General features: G+C 43.9%; 1 protein-coding gene across 11 annotated transcripts in view; it reads left to right on the forward strand.

Moving 5' to 3' along the window:
- Positions 1-23,747, forward strand: part of SH2B2 (SH2B adaptor protein 2) — a 90,521-nt gene that overhangs the window by 14,782 nt on the left and 51,992 nt on the right. For 7 of the 11 annotated variants that reach the window (XM_070735199.1, XM_070735190.1, XM_070735188.1 and 4 more), the window contains exon 2: positions 699-847. The exons of the other annotated variants lie outside the window; for them this stretch is intronic. The gene's annotated coding sequence lies outside the window, so the exon portion shown is untranslated. The remainder of the gene's footprint in view (positions 1-698; positions 848-23,747) is intronic. 11 annotated transcript variants of the gene reach the window in all.

Raw genomic sequence — 23,747 nt, forward strand, 5'->3', positions numbered from 1 at the left:
GAAAGGCAACAGCGGGATAAAATCAAAGACTTGAAAAGCCCAGGAGAACAAAAATGGGAAATGGTCTTTATTTTTAGCGTTGTTTGGTGATCTCATTGTAGCTTCTTTTGTATCAAATTTCACATTTCTAGGCCATGTGAAAGTACATTAACAACATGGCCATCTATAAATAAATTTTGCACACTCTTGCTCAGAAGTCAGATTGTGTTTGCACGGTCTAACAAGCGCTGGATGCAAATTTCCAGTTTTTGCTGCTTTTAGGGTTTTTCCCCCTCTTGCTAGGGGGGGAATTGTGGGGTGGGTGCGAAGGAGAGGAGAAAATTGCCTGATTTGGGGGACCATTATTATTTACTATGTGGCTGGACCTATTCCTAATAGGGCAGTGGAGAAACAATCTGAGGATTTTTATTGCTTCTCTGGACAAATGTTTTCTAAACCTTGAATGACAGACGGGCCCTTTAGCCAGTCTGGGCAGGAAGTCAAAACTTGATTTTAATGGGTAGATGGAGGGGAGTAAGCAGTTGAATGGGAAGTCATAATACTTGCATTAAGCAGTGGGGTGTTTTTGGTGGAAGAAGCTAGAATGAAAAAGCAGGAGGTTTATGCAAATAAACGTGGACAAGCCAGACTGATGCCCTGTTTCTGTTACATTCTATGGATTTGTCTCTTAGGCCTCTTTCTTCTTTTTCTTTTAAAAGCTATGCCTCAACAAGGAGATGATGTGAGAATCCGGCATGGCATGGCCAGGGATAAATGTCGCTTGTATTTTTAATTCTGCTCAACCTGAAGTTCAAAGCATAAATGCTTGGAAATCAAACCTGCTGTAGTAAGGCTGGTGACCATCCAAGTAAGTGGCTATTAATAAAGATCACTTAGCATGCTTGGTGTTTTTTACAACATGAGCTGAGACCCAGCACAAATTGGGATGCTTGACTGCAGTCCAGTGCTTGGGGCTGACTTTACACCAGTTAGGAAGGTTGAAGTACTGTGGTTTGGGCTGAGTAGTTATATGGACTGCCATTGTGGCTTGCAGGTTATGGTTTATTCATTTAATGTGTTGTTGTGATGCTTTCTAAGTAATCCTTTCAAAGCTGATTACAAAATGAAAATAAAGTACAACAATGGCATTAAAATAAATGCCAAATGATGAAAGTGCTGTAAACACCCATGAATTAGACGGGGAGGAGGAAGGAGAGGGAAAAGGCACATAATATTAACACAGAGCAGACGTGGTTAAATTGCTGGATTTTAGTCCCACCGTTGTGCAAACAGGCACTTTATGTATACTAGAAAGAAGATAATTCCAGAGAACTTACAGGATAATAGAGAATACTCTCCACATTTGATACAATTTGGGTAAGTTGGTCCTTGACTTACAACAGTTCATTTAATGATTGTTCAAAGTTACAACGACACTGAAAAAAGTGATTTATGACTATTATTCATGCTTATGATCGTTGTGGCATCCCCATGATTGTGTGGTCAAAATTCAGATGCTTGGTAACAGAATGATTTTTATGACAGTTGCAGTGTCCGGGGGTCATGTGTAGTGATGGGCGAACCCAACAGTGTTCAGGATCGGCAAGTTCGGACGAACTTCACGCAAAGTTCGGACGAACCTGAACGGTCCGTGGCGTCAAAGCTCCGCCCCCGGAATCCCATCGTTTTTTAATTTTTACTGATTTTTTATTTTTATTTATTTTTATTTTTACAAAAAAGGACGCTGCAGCAGCGCCGCAAGCAAAGGGAGGTCTTTTCATGTAAAAATATTTTTTTAAATTTTTACATGAAAGGATCTCCCTTTCCTTGCGGCGCCGCTGCAGCGTCCTTTCATGTAAAAATAAAAAAATATATATTAAGTATAGCATGTGTAGGTAGATTTTTTAAAATACTCAACATTTTAATTTTTTGGGCCACCCAGCAGATAGCATGTAGACTTATATACAGCTTCACAGTGCTTTTACAGCCCTCTCTAAGCTGTTTACAGAGAGTAAGCTTATTGCCCCCAACGATCTAGGTCCTCATTTTATCGACCTTGGAAGGACGGAAGGATGAGTCAACCTTGAGCCTGGTGAGGTTCTATCTGCCAGACTGCTAGCAGCTGATGATCAGCAGAAGTAGCTTACAGTACTTCACTCTAACCACTGCACTACCGAGGCTCTTTAGTATGTGGGGGAGGGGGGCATGGGCCTAGTTACCCATCATTTGTCTGCGGTTGAAATTTAAAACACTGCTTGTCTGTTAAAATCCTAAACACAGCATACAAAAAATTCCCCTTTCTTTTTCTGAGATGGGATTTTCCAAGCAATGAAATGTATGTTTTAAGCCATGCGTTTTGCCCTTTAATCCTCTTATATATACTAATTCCCCCTCCCCCACCCAGAATCTGCCATATCTAAAGGTACTCAGGAAGCTAAAAAGGAGGTGCTAGACAGGAGAAAGCAGACTAATGGGTTGGCCAAATCTGCTTTACGATTTACTATTCTAAACACGTTCAAGCAATGTGGCTTATTAAACAATTATGGTTTTTTTAAATGTCTGGGTTTACCACATCTGGATGATAAAATCTGGATGACCACTAGATGAATAGAATAGAATAGAATTCTTTATTGGCCAAGTGTGATTGGACACACAAGGAATTTGTCTTTGGTGCATATCCTCTCAGTGTACATGAAAGAAAAGATGCATTTGTCAAGAATCATGAGCTGCAACACTTAAATCATTGTCATAGAGTACAAATAAATAGTCATAAGGACTTTGGTGCCATCTTATGAAATGGCAGAGGGTTTCATAGTGAAAGGCACTTGGCAATCTGTAAACTGTCTACATATTTTTTTAAAAATATATATTTTAGAGACAGCCTCAATGTGTTTCCATTAACATTGCTACTTTACGTATACCCCACTAACAGAATGCTTCCCCTAATGGGATTTTGTGAAAATAGAAACCATACAACAAGCATTGTTTTGTTACATATTTTATAAGGAAAGTTGCACAAAGATTACCTTCTATCTTTGCTGCAACATCTCCTTTGCAGGATACATTTTGTGTGTGTGTGTGTGTGTGTGTGTATAATTTAGCCATATACACTGTATTTTTCGGACGATAAGGTGCACCAGTGTATAAGATGCACCAAGATTTCGAAGAGGTAAATAAGAAAAAAATATGTTTTTGTCCTCTCCAACCACCAGGGCACTCTGCAGGCTTCCCAACCCCCCCCCCCCTTTTTGTGTGTGCAAAAATGGCCCTTTTTTCACAAAAATGGGGACGTTTTTCTCAGGAGCACTTTGCAGGCCTCCCAAGCCCTCTGTGCACCCCGTTTTTCACAAAAACAGAGCACCTGTTTTTTCACCTGTTTATTTGCAAAAATGGGATGGGCAGACAGTTTGAGAGACCTGCACCTGTGCTTCTAGGGTCAGGTGGAAGGTAAAAATGTCCCCATTTTTGCGAAAAATGGTCCGGTTTTTTGTCGCTTTTGTTACAAAAATGGGTGTTTTTGCTTTATCCCAGTCCCTAGGACTACTCTGCAGGCCTCCCAAATTTATTTATTTATTTATTTATTTATTTATTTGATTTTTATGCTGCCCTTCTCCTTAGACTCAGGGCAGCTTACAACATGTTAGCAATAGCACTTTTTAACAGAGCCAGGCTATTGTCCCCACAATCCGGGTCCTCATTTTACCCACCTTGGAAGGATGGAAGGCTGAGTCAACCTTGAGCCGGTGATGAGATTTGAACCGCTGACCTTCAGATCTACAACCAGCTTCAGTGGCCTGCAGTACAGCACTCTACCTGCTGCGCCACCCCAGCTCTCTGCGCATCCCATTTTTGCGAAATACAGGCCCATTTGTCACAAAAATGGGATGCAGGAGTGGAGCTTCCGGAGGTTAAAAATGGCTGTATTCGGTGTATAAGACGCACTGACATTTCCATCCTCTTTTAAGGGTGTGTGTGTATTATTATAATATATTATTATTATTATTATTATTATTATTACTATTATTATTATTATTATTATTATTTAGATTTGTATGCCGCCCCTCTCCGAAAACTCGGGGCCTTATACTCCAAAGAATAAGGTAATTTCACCACCAACCCAGGACTCAAATCCTGGATGGCTGCAGTGAAAACATGGCAACCATTCCTACAAATGTGACAAATTTGCCAATCTGGATTCATTTAATTTTAGCATTCTGGTTTGATTTTCTTTCTCACGTTGATCCTTGATCGTAGTAATAAATTTGATTTGGTGGTTAAAGTATAACGAGAGTAGAACAAGTGTGGGAAGAGATGGCATAAGTCCTAGAAAAGAATGCTGGAAAATTGATTCCTGTCTTACGAAATGAGCAAAAAGTGGACGTAAAGGAGGAGGATGTGGAAGCTGCTTGGAATGGACAGGAACGCATTATGTTACAGAGCCTACAGAAATGTTTGGAATAGTGATAGTAGGAGGCATGCAAATTTGTGCCACTTCTAATGATGAAATGAAAGAAACTGAGGATAAGGGGGGGGTGTAAATAAACTGTACATCGAAGAATAATTGGCTGGAAAACTGAAAATGAGAGAAAGCTGTTGTATAATGTGTGTATGGAAAAACAGATTGGCAAACAATGTAGTCAAAGAATAAGGCATAATTAAGATTAAAAGATTAAAAAAATGGGGAGTGATTTTCATAGCAACAAGAGATAATTTGGGAAGTGGGTGAAGATGATAAACAAGAAATTTATAGCAGAGTGAATGGTCTGAAAATAATGAAATTATTTGGGATGAAGTCTGAAGGGGAGATAGGAGTAGTAGTAATTTTTTAAAGGAATAATGCGTGGAAACAAAAAAATCAGCGAAAATCTACAAAATCTCAGCGCACATCCTCACACAGGATTTTGCTGCCAGCGCAGAAGCTGAATCTTGCACCAACACATGCTCCCGCCCGCCGGTCAGCTGCAGCTGCTCCATTTTTGCTACCAGGACACTGTATTGCCCCAAAGTGGCTGCAACCTGCTACTGGCCCACACCCATAATGCAATGTCCATCCTTCCTTTGCATGTGCGCACAACCCCCCCCACCCCACCCGGGCAGCCCCCTTCCCTGTGCATGCATGCAGGGCTCACTTAAATCTCTGAACTTCCGATAGATCCGTTGGGCTATTTTTCAGCCTCCCCAGGTTTCAGGAAAGCCTCCTGCAGCCTGTGAACAGTGAAAAATGGCCCAACAGCCCAACCGGAAGTCCTTTTCTGAACTTCTGGTAGGCCTGTTGGGTCTGTTTTTCGCCATCCACAAGCTCCAGAGGCTTTCCTGAAGCCTGGGGAAGGCGAAAACAACCTCCACCCACTCTGTAGAAGGCCGAAAATCAGCTGGCCAAAATCATGTGCGCTGGAACTGACACAGGGCATCCGCTGGTGTGCCCTCAGATATGGCTCTATGTGCCAACTGTGGCATTCATGCCAACGGTTCACCATCACTGCCCAATACTATTTCAGACAAGTTGCTGTTCAGTCTCTTCTTAACAACCTCCAGTGATGAAGCACCTACAACCTCTGAAGGCAAGCTGTTCCATTTGTTAATTGTCCTCACTGGTTGCTTCTCGCCTTGATTAATTTCCATCCATTGTATCTTGTCTCACCTTCTGATGTTTTGGAGAACAATAGATCAAATGTAGCGAGGGGCAATGAGGACTTTCAGGCAACTAGAAACTGCATCCTATTGAAGAGTGATTATTACTATTGAAAACTAGAACAGATATTAAGGGTTCACTTAAAGTATTTATACCACTAACACCCGCTTTTGACAATAAAATACACAATATACAGGTTACATTAATATTATGGACTTACCAGCTGGCTATGGAATTCTGGGAGTTGAAGTCCATGCATCTTCAAGTGGCCAAGGTTGCGAAACACTAGACTATATTATTTCATTAAATATTTAGTGTTGTGGTTAGCTCTAGCCCAGCTCCTGCCCCAAGACTGTGGATGTGGGGGAGACATCCACATGCTGCAGGCCTGTTTTGCCCCCGGTGGAATCTGCTGGTGAAGGCTCCTCTGACCAAGAAGACATGAGTGACAGGAGAGGTGACAGGAGAGTGTGGCAGACAGCTCAGAAGGAGATCAATTATCTAGCTCCTCCTTGGATTCAGAACAAGAGTTAATGATACAGCCACACATGAGGAGAGCAATGCATAGGCAGCAACAACTGAGAGATTATTATCAAAGAAAATGAGGCCATCTGTGGTTGGGTGGGGCTGTGGTAATTAGTGAGGCTGCTATAAATAGCAGCCTGTGGGTTTGGCCATTGTGGAGGATTATCTGATCTTTGTGTTTCCTGACTGCTTTACTGACTTTGACCTTTTGTATGCTGATCCCCCCCCCCTTTGAAACTAAACCAGAGCAAAGTGTGTTTCACTTTGTGAAAGAAGGACTGTGAATTGCCTCACAGCTGCAAGCTAAGTATCACCTAATAAGGGACTTGTACAAATTACCAGTTTGTGCTCTTTGCTATACCAAAAGAGGGCTTGGTTTAAGTGAATTTTCATTATAAAGAACATTGTTTTGAATTATCAAACGTGTGGTATGTGTCTGAAATTTGTACCTGTGAATTTTTGGGAGGATTCTACCAGAGAGCCCGACAGAACATTTAGTGATTTTAATATTGATATTTATAATATTAAATATTAATATTTTATATTAGAACACTGCTATCATGTCTCTCCTGGTCCTTCTTTTAATTAAACTAGCCATGCCCAGTTCCTGCAACTGTTCTTCATAGCCTCCAATCCCCTAATCATCTTTGTCGCTCTTCTCTGCACTCTTTCTAGACTCTCAACATCCTTTTTGATTCATGGCAATCAAAACTGAATGCAGTATTGCAAGTGTGGCATTACCAAGGCCTTATAAAGTGGTATTAACACTTCACGTGATCTTGATTCTATCCCTCTGTTAATGCAGCTTAGGTTATATAATAAAAATAATAATTAGATATAATAACTAAATAAAAAGAAAGCAAACAAAAAACTCAAAGGGCAGAGTTGATGGACTTCTAGGGTTTTTTTTTCCTGCCATCAGTTTTCTATATTTCTATTTACTTTAGAGAAAAGGCAGAAGTACCAGACATAATAAGAATTCACACGGTGATGTTTGGCATCATTTGATTGAAAAAAAAAATTACTTCCTCTCTCTCATAGTAGAGCTCTGAGTCATCTGTCAAAATTAGCAGATTTTGATTAGACCACAGAAAAACTATTTTTTTTCCATGACACTTAATCTGGGAAATCCAACACCATAGGTTATACCAAAATAGCTTTGGAAACATTGAGAGCGGATAGGTCATTAAAGAGAAAAGTCCACAAGTCTTAAACTTGCTATGTTTGGGGACTACTGGATTAGACATTCCCATTTCCCTTAATTGTTCATCATACAGTTTAGCTTCCAGATCCCTTATAATCTTTTTGTGCACTTATACATATATGCATGCATGCATAAGCATGCACATACATATACTGTGTATGGGGATGTCTCTCTTTCCCTGTCCTGGCTGTGCGTTTGTTTGTTTGTATGTAAAATATCCCCAGAACTGAATAGACCTATTCTTGAGGAACTGCACAATTGTTTTTCTTGTGGCATCAATATATACGGTATTTTATTCTGACCTTTGCTATGGACCCCATACTACCTCCTCTAAAGAAATACTCTTAAGATGATAATAACAACTGCGACTTTTATGGAGATGTTTCTCCACTGCTGTAAAGAAGATTACAGGATTATTTTCTTTTGCCCACACATTCATAGAAATGTCATAGATAGAACAAATCAGAAATAATGTGGTTTTGGAAAGGATGGTGTTTTTGGTAGGTTTTAATAGTTTTTAAAAGTTTCCTCCTTTTTTTCCTGCCTTTGGATTCTGATCCTTAATTTTTTTTTAAAAAGGATTGACCTAAGACAGCCTCTATGTACTAAGAAGATTGCACAAAATGTCTCTTGCCTGTTTAGCACTAACTAACACCATTGATGATACCTAGTTTGGGTAATGAAAAGTCTGCAAGAAAACAACCACAGATTCACCATTTCAGCCCTGAGCTACAAATGTCTATGGAGAGTCTCCCTCGTGGTGGATATAGAAGCCATGCATGGGTTAATCCTGTCTGCTCGGTGATTGGACTGAGCCTGCCAAAATTTCTGTTTCTGTTGTTGAGGCTCCAGTTATTTTTCTCAATTGCTTAGCTAGGACAGTTGTGCTACAGCTCCTCTTGTACTTTCTTTCTTTCTTTCTTTCTTTCTTTCTTTCTTTCTTTCTTTCGTTAGTCAGTCAGTCAGTCAGTCAGTCAGTCTGTCCAATACACAATTAGGGTTTTAGTGGGTATATATCTATATACACATAGTAAAATACATGATGAAGGTTATAGAGGAGATACTCATAGTAAAATACATCTAAGAAATAATAGAAAAGAAGGTATAGTAATAGAACATATCAATGAAAGAATAGAAGAAGAGATATAGGAATAGAAGAAAGGTATAGGAGATATAGGAGAGCAATAGGACAGGGGACGGAAGGCACTCTAGTGCACTTGTACTCGCCCCTTACTGACCTCTTAGGAATCTGGATAGGTCAACCGTAGATAATCTAAGGGTAAAGTGTTGGGGGTTTGGGGATGACACTATGGAGTCCGTTAATGAGTTCCACGCTTCGACAACTCGGTTACTGAAGTCATATTTTTTACAGTCAAGTTTGGAGTGGTTAATATTAAGTGTAAATCTGTTGAGTGCTCTTGTGTTGTTGTGGTTGAAGCTGAAGTAGTCGCCAACAGGCAGGACGTTGATTGGTGATTGAACTGAGCCTGCCAAAACTTCTGTTTATGTTGTTGAGGCTCCAGTTCTTTTTCTCAATTGCTTAGCTAGGACAGTTGTGCTACAGCTCCTCTTGTACTTTGAAAAATTGCTAAAAAAGAGAAAGCATTCGAGTGAATGACTCTTCCCTATGTGAGTTTGTTCCAGTCTCAATTTCTGGGGAGATTTCTGGATTTCTTCTACGATGGTGGATATAGCAGCCAGCCCCGCCCTTATCTGAGTGTGTAACATGGCTTCGGTTGTGATTGTATAGTGCAGTGTTTCCCAACCTTGGCAACTTGAAGATATCTGGACTTCAACTCCCAGAAGTCCCCAGCCAGCATTCGCTGGCTGGGGAATTCTGGGAGTTGAAGTCCAAATATCTTGAAGTTGCCAAGGTTGGGAAACACTGGTATAGTGTAGTAATTGTAGCACAATGGAGTCTGCCGCTTCGCTTCTTCCATTTTGAACTGGAGCCAGGAAGTAAGTCGGCAACATTAACATCAGCTTTGGCAGTCTCAGTCCAATCACCGAGCAGACAGGAGCAACCCATGCATGGCTGCTATGTCCACCATCATAGAAGATAGGTATCAGGTAAGACCAACGCCCCTTCCTCTTTACTTGGCTATATATACTGCTCAAAAAAAATAAAGGGAACACTTAAACAACACAGTATGACTCCAAGTAAATCAAACTTCTATGAAATCAAACTGTCCACTTAGGAAGCAACACCGATTGACAATCAATTTCATTTTGTTGTCAGCACATTCAACTTTGTACAGAACAAAGTATTCAGTGAGAATATTTCATTCATTGAGATCTAGGATGCGTTATTTGAATGTTCCCTTTATTTTTTTGAGCAGTGTATTTGTTTGTTTGTTTGTTTATTTATTTTTATTTATTGTTAGAGTTGAAAGGGACCATGCAGGTCATCAAGTCCAACCCCCTGCCTGAGCAGGAATCCTAAAGCATCCCAGCCAAGTGGCAGTCCAATCTCCTCTTGAAAGTGTCCAGAGTTGGGGAGTTCACAACCTCCGCAGGCAGGTTGTTCCAATGGTTGATCACTCTGACCGTCAGGAAGTTCTTCCTTATTTCTAGGTCGAATCTCTCCTTGGTCAGCTTCCAGCCGTTGTTCCTTGTTCAGCCCTCTGGTGCTCTGGAGAATAGAGTGACCCCCTCCTCTCTGTGGCAACCCCTCATATACCTGTATACAGCTATCATGTCCCCTCTGGCCCTCCTTTTCTCTAGGCTATCCATGCCCAGTTCCCGCAATCTTTCTTCGTAAGTCTTGGTTTCAAGTCCCCTAATCATTTTGGTTGCTCTTTTCTGCACCTTCTCCAGAGTTTCAATGTCTCTTTTGAAGTGTGGTGACCAGAACTGGATGCAGTACTCCAGATGTGGTCTGACCAGGGCGTAGTAGAGTGGTATTAATACTTCCCTGGTCTTGGAGTGTATCCCCCTGTGGATGCAGCTTAGGATAGTGTTGGCTTTTTTGGCCGCTGCTGCACATTGCTGGCTCATGTTTAGTTGATTATCCACCAAGACTCCAAGATCTCTTTCGCAGTTACTGCTGCTAAGTGGGGTTTCTCCCAGGCTGTAAGTAGAAGCAGAAGTTTAAACCGGAATAGGATTTAGCCAGTGGTAGCAGAATTCTGCTCATTTAAATGTTGAAACTATCCCTGAAGTACAGAAGAGTTTAGCCTTGAATTTTTGCAACATTTATACTCAAAAGAATGAAAAGAAGATAAAGCTAAGCTTTCAAATAGTCCTTTTCTTCAGACTTTTATTGAAATGGATGGTTTACAGATCTTGGTGTGTATTTGAGGAACTGCTGGACAAAGCTACAAAATTCACACTAGATTTTTCTCTCTGTTTCATACTGGCACTGCTTTGCACCGGACTGCGAGCCAATCTTCTTGTCGTGCCATTTGGTGCCGCCTGGTACCTCTCTGTGATTTAATAGTTGAAACTCTTGTGAAATTCCCTGAATGCTGAGTTGTAAACTGGCAGGCTCCGAGTCTCAACAATTCCCTTTTATTGGCTTTAAAAAGAAACAAAGCTTTGACTTTCTTGTGGCTGAAAAGCACCCGGATTGTGACTGTTCATTGAAGCTCTTGCTTGTCATTCTTCCATTTTTATGTAAAAACTGAAATAATCTTCCCTTGGGGGAAGAGATTATGTCATTATCTCTTCTTTTCAATTAAATGCTTTTCTTGGAAATTGAAAAACCTTTTTCCTGGCAATTCTTGCTTTTCATGAAGTCGCTCTCTTTCTAATTTTCCTTGCCAAAAATGGGATGCTGGTTAGGATTCGTGTTTGTTTGGACCAGGGGTGTCTCACAAATTATCTGGGATCTGTGTTTCTTCTTCCCAGTTTAAGCTTCCAAAAGTGGAGTTGGATGGTGCAGTCAGGCAGTAGGGAAAGCAAGTAGGATGCTTGGCTGCATAGCTAGAGGTATAACAAGCAGGAAGAGGGAGATTATGATCCCGCTATATAGAATGCTGGTGAGACCACATTTGGAATACTGTGTTCAGTTCTGGAGACCTCACCTACAAAAAGATATTGACAAAATTGAACGGGTCCAAAGACGGGCTACAAGAATGGTGGAAGGTCTTAAGCATAAAACGTATCAGGAAAGACTTAATGAACTCAATCTGTATTGTCTGGAGGACAGAAGGAAAAGGGGGGATATGATCGAAACATTTAGATTAGATTAGATTTATTGGATTTATATGCCGCCCCTCTCCGCAAACTCGGGGCGGCTCACAACAGGGTAAAAACAGTACATAATAACAAATCCAATACCCACCAATCCAATTACAATTTTAAACTAAAAAATTCATAAAAAACAGCCCCAGAATATTAAAAAAACACGTATACAATCAATCTAATCTAATACAATTTAAATATGTTAAAGGGTTAAATAAGGTCCAGGAGGGAAGTGTTTTTAATAGGAAAGTGAACACAAGAACAAGGGGGCACAATCTGAAGTTAGTTGGGGGAAAGATCAAAAGCAACATGAGAAAATATTATTTTACTGAAAGAGTAGTAGATCCTTGGAACAAACTTCCAGCAGATGTGGTAGATAAATCCACAGTAACTGAATTTAAACATGCCTGGGATAAACATATATCCATCTTAAGATAAAATACAGAAAATAGTATAAGGGCAGACTAGATGGATCATGAGGTCTTTCTCTGCCGTCAGACTTCTAAGTTTCTATGGTGTATCCCACTATATAATCAGTTGTGATTTTTTTTGCAGGCTGTCTGGAGGGTATTAGAGAACTAGAGCTTGATGGAAGAATACCAATATGCAAGAGCAGATCTTACATATTCCCATATTTTTAATAAAATGTGCAAGATCACTTGCTGCTTCGATCAATTAAAAAGCTCTATATGCACCCATTTCCCCGTTGACGTACTTTTTCCACCCATCTCCCAGGCATGCTAACTCTTCACTCATTTGGAATTAGATTCATCATTTATGAATTTGCCATCCAAAAGCAAAACGAATCAAAACTGCCTAACATGAATTCTAGTTCATATGGTTCTTGACTGGAATAAAAATACAAGGGGAAAATCTAGGTTAGGTTTATGGTTAGGTTTATTGGATTTATATGCCGCCCCTCTCCGCAAACTCGGGGCGGCTCACAACAATAATAAAAAACAGTACAGTACATAATACCAAATCCAATGCCCACCCATCTAGTTACAATTTAAAATTAATAATCTCATAAAAACAGTATATATAAAAAACAGGCACACAGTCAATCAATCAACAAAACAACATGGGCAAGGGGGAGGTGTTTTAGTTCCCCCATGCCTGACGGCAAAGGTGGGTCTTAAGGAGTTTACGAAAGGCAGGGAGGGTGGGGGCAATCCTAATCTCAGGGGGGAGCTGGTTCCAGAGGGTCGGGGGCCCCACAGAGAAGGCTCTTCCCCTGGGTCCCGCCAGACGACATTGTTTAGTCGACGGGACCCGGAGAAGGCCAACTCTGTGGGACCTAACCGGTCGCTGGGATTCGTGCGGCAGGAGGCGGTCCCGAAGATATTCTGGTCCGGTGCCATGAAGGGCTTTATAGGTCATAACCAACACTTTGAATTGTGACCGGAAACTGATCGGCAGCCAATGCAGACTGCGGAGTGTTGGAGTGATATGGGCATACTTGGAGAAGCCCATAATTGCTCTCGCAGCTGCATTCTGCACGATCTGAAGTTTCCGAACACTTTTCAAAGGTAGCCCCATGTAGAGAATCTAAGAAGCTGTGCCAGCAAAAATTCTAATTGGCAACAGAGCGAGTCCTCAACTTACAACTGGTCGCTAACCACTGTTTGAGGTTACCATGGATCCCCACAAACATTACTTACGACCCGAGTTCCTATGTTTAGCTGAGCATTTTGGCTGTTCAGAAGCCAGTTCACATTTACTGCAGTCCACTTCTGTGTATTTCCTTGATAAGCAGTATTGATTCTTGCTTATATTGCCCCACCCTCAAAACACAGAGTTCTATTTAACTTTATTTTAATTTCACAACATAGAGACAGATTTAACCATAGTTTTAATTGGGGAAATGTGACCCTCCTAGACTAAGCCAAGTCCAAAAAGGCCAGGGAATTTCTAGAAGCCTGCACTCTGACAAATCAGCCATCGATAGACACATAGACATTAACTAGACATTAACTATAGACAATGCAAAAGAGACAACCATCCAACCCAAAAAGGAACAGAAAGACCCAAGAACCTCTCCACCAGCAAGAGCACCCTGATTAGCATAGATGAGTGATGGCGAACCTGCGCCACATGTGCCACAAGTGGCATGTTGGTTATGACCTATAAAGCCCTTCATGGCACCGGACCAGATTATCTCAGGGACCGCCTTCTGCTGCACGAATCCCAGCGACCAGTTAGGTCCCACAGAGTGGGTCTTCTCCGGGTCCCGTCAACTAAACAATGCCGTTTGGCGGGACCCAGGGGAAGAGCCTTCTCTGTGGTGACCCCCGCCCTCTGGAACCAACTCCCCCCCGAGATTAGAATTGCCCCCACCCTCCTTGCCTTTCATAAGCTACTTAAAACCCACCTCTGCCGCCAGGCATGGGGGAATTGAGATACTCTTTCCCCCTAGGCCTTTATAATTCTCCGTACTGAAGGAGCGGGTCCAGCAGTCACATGGGTTGCTCATGTCCAATCCGGTGGAACTGAGCCTAGTGTTAAAAAAGCTTGCCGGATCCGCCCCTTCCCCAGAATTCGCTCAGTTCGCATATCCTGCGGTTGTATTGTGATAGCTCGTTCAACATTCTAACACCTTCCCTTCGATCTTTTCCTTCAAAAGTAGTAAGAATTGTTTATCCTTATTTATTTACTTGCACTATTAGCGCCAGCCGTTTGTGGCTCGGCTTTTTTCCTTGGGAGAAGTTGCGGTTTCGTTTTCCCCCGGCTGTTTTGCCGTTTACGATCCCCGCTGCCGCTTGTGGATTCCTTTAATCCTTTGGCCTGGAGGTCTTGGTGCAAGTATTGATTCATTGATTCATTATTGTATAAAATGTTAAAGGGCTTAAGAAATACCTCCTGCGGAGTGAGACGCTTGTTCTAGTCTCCTGGACTTAGTCGATCGCTTCCCCTTTAAGAATTTTATTACGGAGCGATTTTTCGGCGCGAAGGCCTTCGCGCCCTTTTTAAAGTTAGGCCTCTCGTGTTGGCCTCCTGCCAGCCGTGTAGGCCTCAGTCCACCGCGTGGATCCCGGAGTGGGCTTTGGGACGCTCAGGCTTAATTCTCCACCGGCTAAGCCTCCAACCAGAGTGCCTTGGTTACTTTATTTAAAGTTTAGGGAGGCTGGCCACGCTGTATTTGGGGACACGAACTCTGGGTTTGCCCAGATTGCCCTCAAGTCTCAGCAGCTCCGAGGCCTCGGAGCAGGATCCATTCCTCTTGGGAAGGCTTTGAAATTCTTCTCCCTAATAATTCAGTTATTTGGCTCAGCCTGGTCTTCTGTTAATTGTCAGACTATGGCTACTTTTCCCAAGAGAGGCACAACAAAAGGTCCCAGAGAGGCCAGGCCTACAGGCGATGAAATTACCAGTATCCCCCAGGCCTCGACCTCCTCTTCTTCAAGGGCCCGCCCCTCGACCAAGGTCACCAGGGCTGAGAAGAGAAGGGACCTAGCCCTACAAAGAATCCATGACAAATCAGCAAAGCGTTTGAAAGTACAGGCCCAAGTACTCAGTAGTCAAGACCCCCCAGAGGCTTCTAGCCTGCCTCCTTCTGGGGTCCCTGTGTTATCTCTGGATGAGCCAAACCTAGACAGACCCCAACCTAACCTATGGGGAATAGGTCCAGAGGAACCAGATATTATTGAAGATTCCCCCCAGCCAGGATCCTCCCAGGCCTTCAGGGATTCTTCTGCCATTCCTGCTGATATTTCTAATTTACCTCCTGAATTCCAATCTATCTTTTCTGTGTTGTCCAAGGCCATTGATGCTAAATTTTCTACCATCAATGAGCTTCCCCTACCTCCTCCACCTCCTCGTCCCTCCCGCCCCTTGGGTTCTTCCCCAGCGGTTAGAGCTCCTATTCAGGATGATTCAGATTCCTCTCAGGACGAATATGAGGATATGGAGGAGGATGAGGATCCTTTTCAAGGCCTCTCAGATGATGAGGAATCCCAAATAAAGGTTCCTTCTCCAATTACTATTTTTCCTTCTCAATTGTTCAAATCTCTCCTCCTCAAAGCTAGAATTTCTACGGGATTGGCGGCCCAGGAGAAACAGGCCTCCACATCCACTGATCCCCCGGAGGAGAATTTACCTTACTTCACAGAGGAACAGGAGGATAACGAGGTAATTCCTATGCCTAAATTGTTTAAAGATGCCTTACTTAAGCAGTGGGATTTCCCAGCCTCTGGGCTTAATCCCTCAACCAAGGACAGAAAATTGTACAAACTTTCCTCTTCCTATGAGGAGCTCCTATCCTTTCCTAAACCGGATGAACCTGTCAAGATCCTTCACTCGGCAGCTGCTGTGCCAGGCGAAGCAGAGGAAGTCCTCCGCCCAGAGGACAAGCGGATTGAACAAATGCTCAAAAGAGGATTCACCGCAGATTCCTGGGCCATTAAAAGTTCTGCAGCGGCTTCCTTTTTCTCCAGAGCCATGCTTCTGTGGCTTCGCCAACTTCAACAGCATATTCCTCCCGATGACTTGAGAGGTCAACAAGACTTCAACAAGGTCTTTGCAGCTGCTCAGTACGTGGCTGACGCCACTTTACAATCTACTAGATTTTCTGCTAAGTCTATTGCAGCTTCTACAACGGCAAGAAGACTCCTATGGATTCGCCCTTGGCAAGCGGGAGTACGCCAGAAGTGGCAGTTATCTCTGGGACCCTTAAAGCGCGACCTTCTTTTCGGTGATCTTCTGGATCCACTCCTCACGGAAACCACGGACAAGAAGAAAGTTTTGGGTCCAACCACCAAAAAGGCTACCAAAACGCAGTCCTTTCGTCGCCCAGGGCGTCAGCAAGATCAAGCGGCTTCCTATCAGAGATCTCCAGGTCAGTATTCCCCCCGCTTTCGTTCCCAAGGTAGGAACTCCAGGGGCAGAGGTTTTCGCTTCCAAAGGGGAGCGTCCTCTAACAGGGCTTCAAAGAAACCTAGATGGTAATTTTTCCTCAATTCCCATAGGTGGTCGCCTAGCCCATTTCGCCTCTAATTGGCGTCTCACCTCCAAGGACCCCTGGGTCATTGACACTGTTCAAACAGGCCTTCTTTTAGAATTTATTTCTCCCCCCCCCGAAACGTTTTATTTCCTGCCCTTCTCCCAGGTCCTCCTCAGATTGTAACCGTATGGAGGAGGCCATTTCCCACTTATTGTCCATCAGAGCCATTCAACCGGTTCCCTCCGGTCAGAAGGGTCTAGGTTTTTATTCCATCCTATTTATGGTTCCAAAATCCTCCGGAGGTTGGAGAGCTATTTTGGATTTAAAGAAGCTGAACCTATTCATCAAATATAGGAAATTTAAGATGCACTCCTTATCATCTATTTTGGCCGCCATCCACACGGGAGATTTCATGGTCTCTTTAGACCTCACTGAGGCCTACCTCCACATTCCTATAGCCAAATGCCACAGAAAATTTTTACGTTTCTCCTTTCAAGGCAGGCATTTCCAGTATAGGGCGATGCCATTTGGCCTTTCCTCGGCCCCTCGGGTCTTTACAAAGCTCTTGGGGTCCCTGGCGGCCTATATCCGGGCGTCTCCCATTCACATTTTATGTTATCTTGATGATATTTTGATTCATGGGAACTCCCTAGAGAAAGTGAAAACAGCCCTTTCTGTCACCATGTCAGTCCTTCAGGACCATGGATTTTCCATCAACTTTGATAAAAGTCATCTCCAACCTTCCACATCCATCTTACACCTGGGATCCATTATTAATTCAGAATCCTCCCAGGTTTTTCTCTCTCCCGAGAGAAAATTCAGTATAGGGGAGTTAATTTCTTGCATTTTATCTCAACCTTCAGTATCCATAGTAACCCTGTCTTCCCTTTTGGGGAAGATGGTGTCATGCATAGGCATCATTCCCTGGGCTCGCCTTCATGCTAGGGAACTACAGTGGCTCCTATTACCCTTTCAGAGATCGGGGCACAGCAACTCAAGTCGTCGCATTGTCGTCCCACCAATTGTTCGCAGATCCTTCAAGTGGTGGAAGTCTCCGGCCATGGACAAAGGATCCCCGTTCAGGTGCCCGGATCAATTTGTCATCACCACAGATGCCAGTATATCGGGATGGGGCGCCCACGCCCAGGGGATGATAGCCCAGGGCACGTGGTCCCCGGAGGAAGCTTCCAAGCCAATCAATTGGCTAGAGTTAAGAGCCGTTTCCCTGGCTCTGAAGCATTTCTCTCCTCGCATTCCCAACCGGCACGTTCTCATTCTCACCGACAACATTGCCACAAAAAGCCATATCTGCAGGCAGGGGGGCACGAGATCCAAGGCCCTCATGAGGGAGGCCCTCAAGTTAGGCCTTTGGGCGGAAAAACATCTTCGGTCGCTCCTAGCCGACCACATCTCGGGGAGCCTCAACGTCCAGGCGGATTGGCTATCTCGAGCAACGATAGACCCAGGAGAGTGGAACCTCCATCAAGACCTGTTCCATCAAATCACCCTCAGATTCGGCCTACCAATTCTGGATCTCTTCGCGACCAATGCGAACGCCCAACTCCCTCGCTTCTTTTCCAGATTTCCATCCCCGGGAGCGGAAGCAATCAATGCCCTCCGGAGCCCATGGCCTCCAGGCTTACTTTACGCATTCCCTTCAATTCCAATTCTCCCGGACGTGATTCACAAGGTCCTCACCGAGAGGGCCCGAGTAATCTTAATCGCCCCTCATTGGCCCCGCCGGCCCTGGTTCGCGGATCTCCAACAGTTGTCCGTCCAGGACCCCTGGCGACTCCCCGTTTCGAGGGATATGCTGCGGCAGGGGGCCTTATTCCATCCAGACCCGGAGTGGTTCCACCTCACCGCCTGGCTGTTATCAGGAGAGACTTAGAACTGCGTGGTCACGACCCCGATACAGTGGAGGTCATTTTAAAGGCCAGAAGGGGTTCGACCAATCGAATCTACGACCACACGTGGTCCAAGTTTCACCAGTGGTGTCTACAGGAAGGCCTCTCTCCCCTGTGCATTCCCATACACAGAATCATTTCCTTCCTTATGCAAGGTTTCCATAAAGGACTTTCCACCAGCACCCTCCGGCGTCATCTGGCGGCCATTTCCTCTGTCCTAGGGGGCCCCCGCAGACAGCCTCTCCGCTCCTTCCCAGAAGTTCAGGAATTCCTCAAAGGCATAGCCAACCTCAGACCTTCCAAGGTCCACAGGTATCCATCCTGGGATTTGCCACGGGTTCTCCATTCCCTCACGCAGGCACCATACGAACCCCTAAAATCGGCGTCCCTCAGATACCTATCCTTTAAAGTAGCATTCCTGGTGGCTATTACCTCTGCCCGACGCATTTCGGAGCTGGCTGCCCTCTCAATCAGGCAGGACCTTTGTCAATTTCATCAGGACAAGGTAGTCTTGCGACTGGACCCCACCTTCTTACCCAAGGTCAGTTCCATGTTCCACAGAACTCAGGATATTGTCCTACCTTCCTTCTGCCTCCAACGAGACCATCCCTTGGCAATTAGATGGCACACCCTGGATCTCATTAGAGCGCTGAGAATCTATATCCAACGCACAGGACCCTTTCGGAGGTCAGAAGCACTTTTTATAGCCTATCACCCCAGAGTCATGGGTGCCAAAGTGTCTTCAACAGTAATAGGCCGTTGGATCAGAGGGACTATATCTAAGGCCTATGAGTCGGCCTCCCTCTCAGTTCCAAGGAACATCACAGCGCATTCCACCAGGAGCGCAGCCACCTCGGCCGCTTGGGCGACTGAAGCCCCGTTGGAGGAGGTCTGCAAAGCAGCCACTTGGGCCTCGCCAAATTCCTTCATCAGGCACTACAAGATTGATACTTACGCTTCAGCGGACGCTGCCTTCGGCAGAAGGGTACTCCAATCCGTTATCTCACACGATAGCAATCTAATCCCACCCTAGGGACCATCTATTGGGTATGTCCCATGTGACTGCTGGACCCGCTCCTTCAGTACGGAGAATAGGCGTTGATTGCTTACCTGAACGCCTCTTCTCGTACGGTGAGCGGGTACAGCAGTCACTTCCCGCCCTTGTATGTGTCTTCCTTACCTTCCTATAACCTTTCTTCCTCTAACAATGAGAGTTGAACACTACAGAGCTTCACAGCTGAGCCTAGTCTATGGATTCGCGAATTCTGGGGAAGGGGCGGATCCGGCAAGCTTTTTTAACACTAGGCTCAGTTCCACCGGATTGGACATGAGCAACCCATGTGACTGCTGTACCCGCTCACCGTACGAGAAGAGGCGTTCAGGTAAGCAATCAACGCCTATTTTATGCATGGTATGTCTGTATGTATGTTTGGTTTTTATAATAATGGGTTTTTAATTGTTTTTAGTATTGGATTATTATTATATGCTGTCTTACTATTGCTGTTAGCTGCCCCGAGTCTCCAGAGAGGGGCGACATACAAAGCCAATCAATCAATCAATGTTGAGCCATATCTGCTGGCATGCGAGCTGTTGCCCTAGTTCAGCTCCAACATCCATGTGTGTGCTGGCCAGCTAATTTTTGGCTTGCACAGAGGCTCTGGGAGGGCATTTTTGGCTTGCAGAGAGCCTATGGGAGTATGGGGTAGGGTGCTTTTACCCTCTCTCAGCTCCAGGGAAGCCTTTGGAGCCTGGGGAGGGCAAAACATGACCCTACTGGAACCACCAGAAGTTGGGAGACAAGCCGTTTTCAGCCTCCAGAGGGCCTCCCGGGGGGGAGCTGTTTTCACTCTCCCAGGCATTAAATTATGGGTACGGGAACTCATGCCTGCACAATAGCATGTGTGCACGCTCTTTCGGCACCCAAGGGAAAAAAGGTTTGCCACCATAGATTAACTCCAAGGCTATCATCAGACCAACAACAAAGTTAACAAAACCCCAATCAAGAAACTGCCAAAGAAGCCAACAGCTCAACCAAAGAACCTCTAAGACCAGCCTCACCAACACTGAGAGCCAAGCCACCAAAATATAAACTGATAGAAAACTTCACTTTTTATTAACAGTGATGATGTTACCTAGTTTGGGTAATGAAACATCTGCAAGAAAACAAGCAAGTTCAGAGAGCACCAAGGATCCATCATTTCAACCCTGAGCTATAAAATAACTGCATTCTCCTCTATTAGAATTCTATTTAAAAGTGATCTGCAGGGATCTTGACTTGCTAAAAGCATTGGTTCTTTGCGTGCAGGAAGGGGGCGGCTATACAATATGTTAAATGCTTCGGTCCACGGCTCTATGATCAGTCATCCAAGTGATGAGTTTCAAGTAGGTGAAGCCATCCGTCAAGGAAACCCGTCGCTCTTGCGTGACGTGAAGGGAAAACCCAGTGAAGGATGGAAAAATATTCAATATTACACTGGATGAGGCAGTTGATTTCCAAAGCCTTATGACCTGGTCAGTTATCTACGTCTCATCTGATGGAGAATCACTCTGACAAGAAAGAGTTCGACTGTCATTCTCATTTAGCTGCATCAACAGTGGAATACACTCCAAGACCAGGGAAGTCTTAATACCACTCTACTACGCCCTGGTCCGACCACACCTGGAGTACTGTATTCAGTTCTGGTCACCACACTTCAAAAGAGACATTGAAACTCTGGAGAAGGTGCAAACAAGAGCAACCAAGATGATTAAGGGACTGGAAACCAAGACTTACGAAGAGAGACTGAGGGAACTGGGCATGGATAGCCTGGAGAAAAGGAGGGCCAGTGTGGACATGATAGCAGTCTACAAGTATACGTGGGGATGTCACAGATAGGAGGAGATCACTTTAATCTCCAGGCACCAGAGGGCCGGACGAGGAACAACTGCTGGAAGCTGACCAAGGAGAGATTCAACATGGAGATAAGGAGGAACTTCCTGACGGTCAGAGCGATCAACCAATGGAACAACCTACCAGCGGACGTTGTGAACTCCAACACTCTGGACATTTTTAAGGGAAAATTGAACTGCCACTTGACTGGTGTGCTATAGGGTTCCTGCTTGGGCAGGGGGTTGAACTTGATGGCCTTCATGGTCCCTTTCAACTATAACAATAAATAAATAAATTTAGATCCAGCAAAGGTGGGGAGTTGGAATAAAAGATAAGGAGCATGTGAAGGAGGTAGTTAAGCATTGGGAAGATAAAGTACATACTTATGGACACAGTGATGGAAGCTGGGTCTATTTTTATTATTTTTGGATGGGAATAGCCCATTCAACCTCTTATAGATCTCGGAGAGAGGGCAGAATATACAGTTGTAATAATTTATTCATGTCCTTATTACTAATTAAAAATTTAATTATTATTAATTAAAAAATACTTCATGGGTTTTTTCCCTATACCACGGTTTTTCCCACCCGATGATGTCATATGTCATTGCCAAACTTTTGTCTGCCTTTTAATAAATTTTTTTTTAATAAACTTTAATAAATAAACATAGTGAGTAATAATCTGAATGGTTGCTAAGGGAATGGAAAATTGCAATTTAGGGGTTTAAAGTGTTAAGGGAAGGTTTGTGATACTGTTCAGAGCCAAAAATAGTGTATTTACTTCCGCATTTCTACTTCGCGGAAATTCGACTTTCGCGGGCGGTCTCGGAACGCATCCCCCGCGAAAAGTGAGGGAACACTGTATTTTGTAATCCTGTGCTGCTTTAAGCATTCACCGACTTGTCCTATGTCCATGGTGATCAAGTTCCATTATGATCATAAATGAAGGATTATCTGTAGTCATTGAGTATTTTGTGTTTTCCCCATATCTGCGGCATGTGAGTTGTTGCCCTAGCTCAGTTTCAGCATGCATACGTGCGCCGGCCAGCTGGTTTTCGGTTCGCACTGAAGCTCTAAGAGAGCATTTTCAGCTTCCGGACAGCCTCCGGTAGGGGGCAGGAGAGGGTGTTTTCACCCTCCCCAGGCTCCAGGGAAGCCTCGAGTCTGGGGAAGGCAAAAAACAGGCCCACTAGAAGTTGGAAAACGGAGCCATTTCCAGCCTGTAGAGCGGCAGGGGAGGCCATTTTCGTCCTCCCCAGGCATTGAATTATAGATGTGGACACTCACACATGCATGATAGCGCACGCACACATGCTTTCGGCACCCGAGGGGAAAAAAGGTTCGCCATCACTGATATAGGCTATAATGGCAATTTTAAAAGCTGACAGTATGCCCACTTCCTTCCCTTTAAACCAAAGACAATCAGGATGAGGCAGTCTTGAGTTTCTTTCTCGTGCTCGCTGGTCTTCCGGGGCTAATTCGCGTTTTGCTGATGTTCTTTTCATTCCTTCTTCAAGGTCAACTCTCTGGTCCCGTACAGAAATAAGCAGTATCTATCTCCATTATAGGTATTTCCAGTCATAGCTGTAAGTGTATTCTGGAATAGATGTCAGATGCCGTATGAATATGCTTGGCATGCAAAAGGTCTTCTATTCAGACCCCGGCATCTCAGGAATAAAATTTATCACCCATTGAAAGTGAAGACTTTGGAACGTGTCCATGGATGTGCTCCAAGCCACGCGATTGGATTCCATTATCCTTGAGCCAAGACTTTGCTTGGAGCTGTGGATGTATGTAACTAGGATGGAGCTCTTCTACCATTATTGATTTTCTCATTGATGATCAGTGAAACAGCAAACAGAGGTTCTGTATTTTCGGAAGGGAGATCTTAGCTGAATTTAGTTCTCAGGATAATAATAATAATAATAATAAATTTATTGTCATTGTCAAAACAACGAATTGTCATGGGCAACGAAAGTCGTGTGACACCCAGAGACCAGTCCCACCATACATAAAATCAGAATAGGTAAATTTAAAAATAAAGAATAGAATTAAAAAATAGAATAAAATGTCCCATCCACTACAAATTCCCCACCCTGAACCACTCAACCATCTACATGACAAACCGAGTAGTATTGTCCAACAGTTCACTGATGGTGACCCTTTAGTTCGTTGTTAAGTGCGAGTATAGCTCTGGGATAAAAACTATTCAGGAAACATGTGGTCCGAGTTCTAGTTGTTCTGTATCTTCTGCCAGAAGGCAACAGTTCAAAAAGATTGTAAGCAGGATGAGAAGAGTCTTTGAGAATGGTATGCATCTTCCTAGAACAGCGAGATGTGAAGATGTCATCCAGGGCGGGTAGCTGGAGCCCAATGATATTCTGGGCAGTTTTAATAATTCTCTGTAGAGCTTTTTTGTTCGCTACAGAGCTACAAGATATCTTATTACCTAAAGAAGGTAATGAGGTCCCTGGATAGATTCAGGAAGAGGCTGAGGTTTCTCAAAAA

Source organism: Erythrolamprus reginae, chromosome 1, assembly GCF_031021105.1.
Source record: "Erythrolamprus reginae isolate rEryReg1 chromosome 1, rEryReg1.hap1, whole genome shotgun sequence".
Lineage (NCBI taxonomy): Eukaryota > Metazoa > Chordata > Lepidosauria > Squamata > Dipsadidae > Erythrolamprus > Erythrolamprus reginae.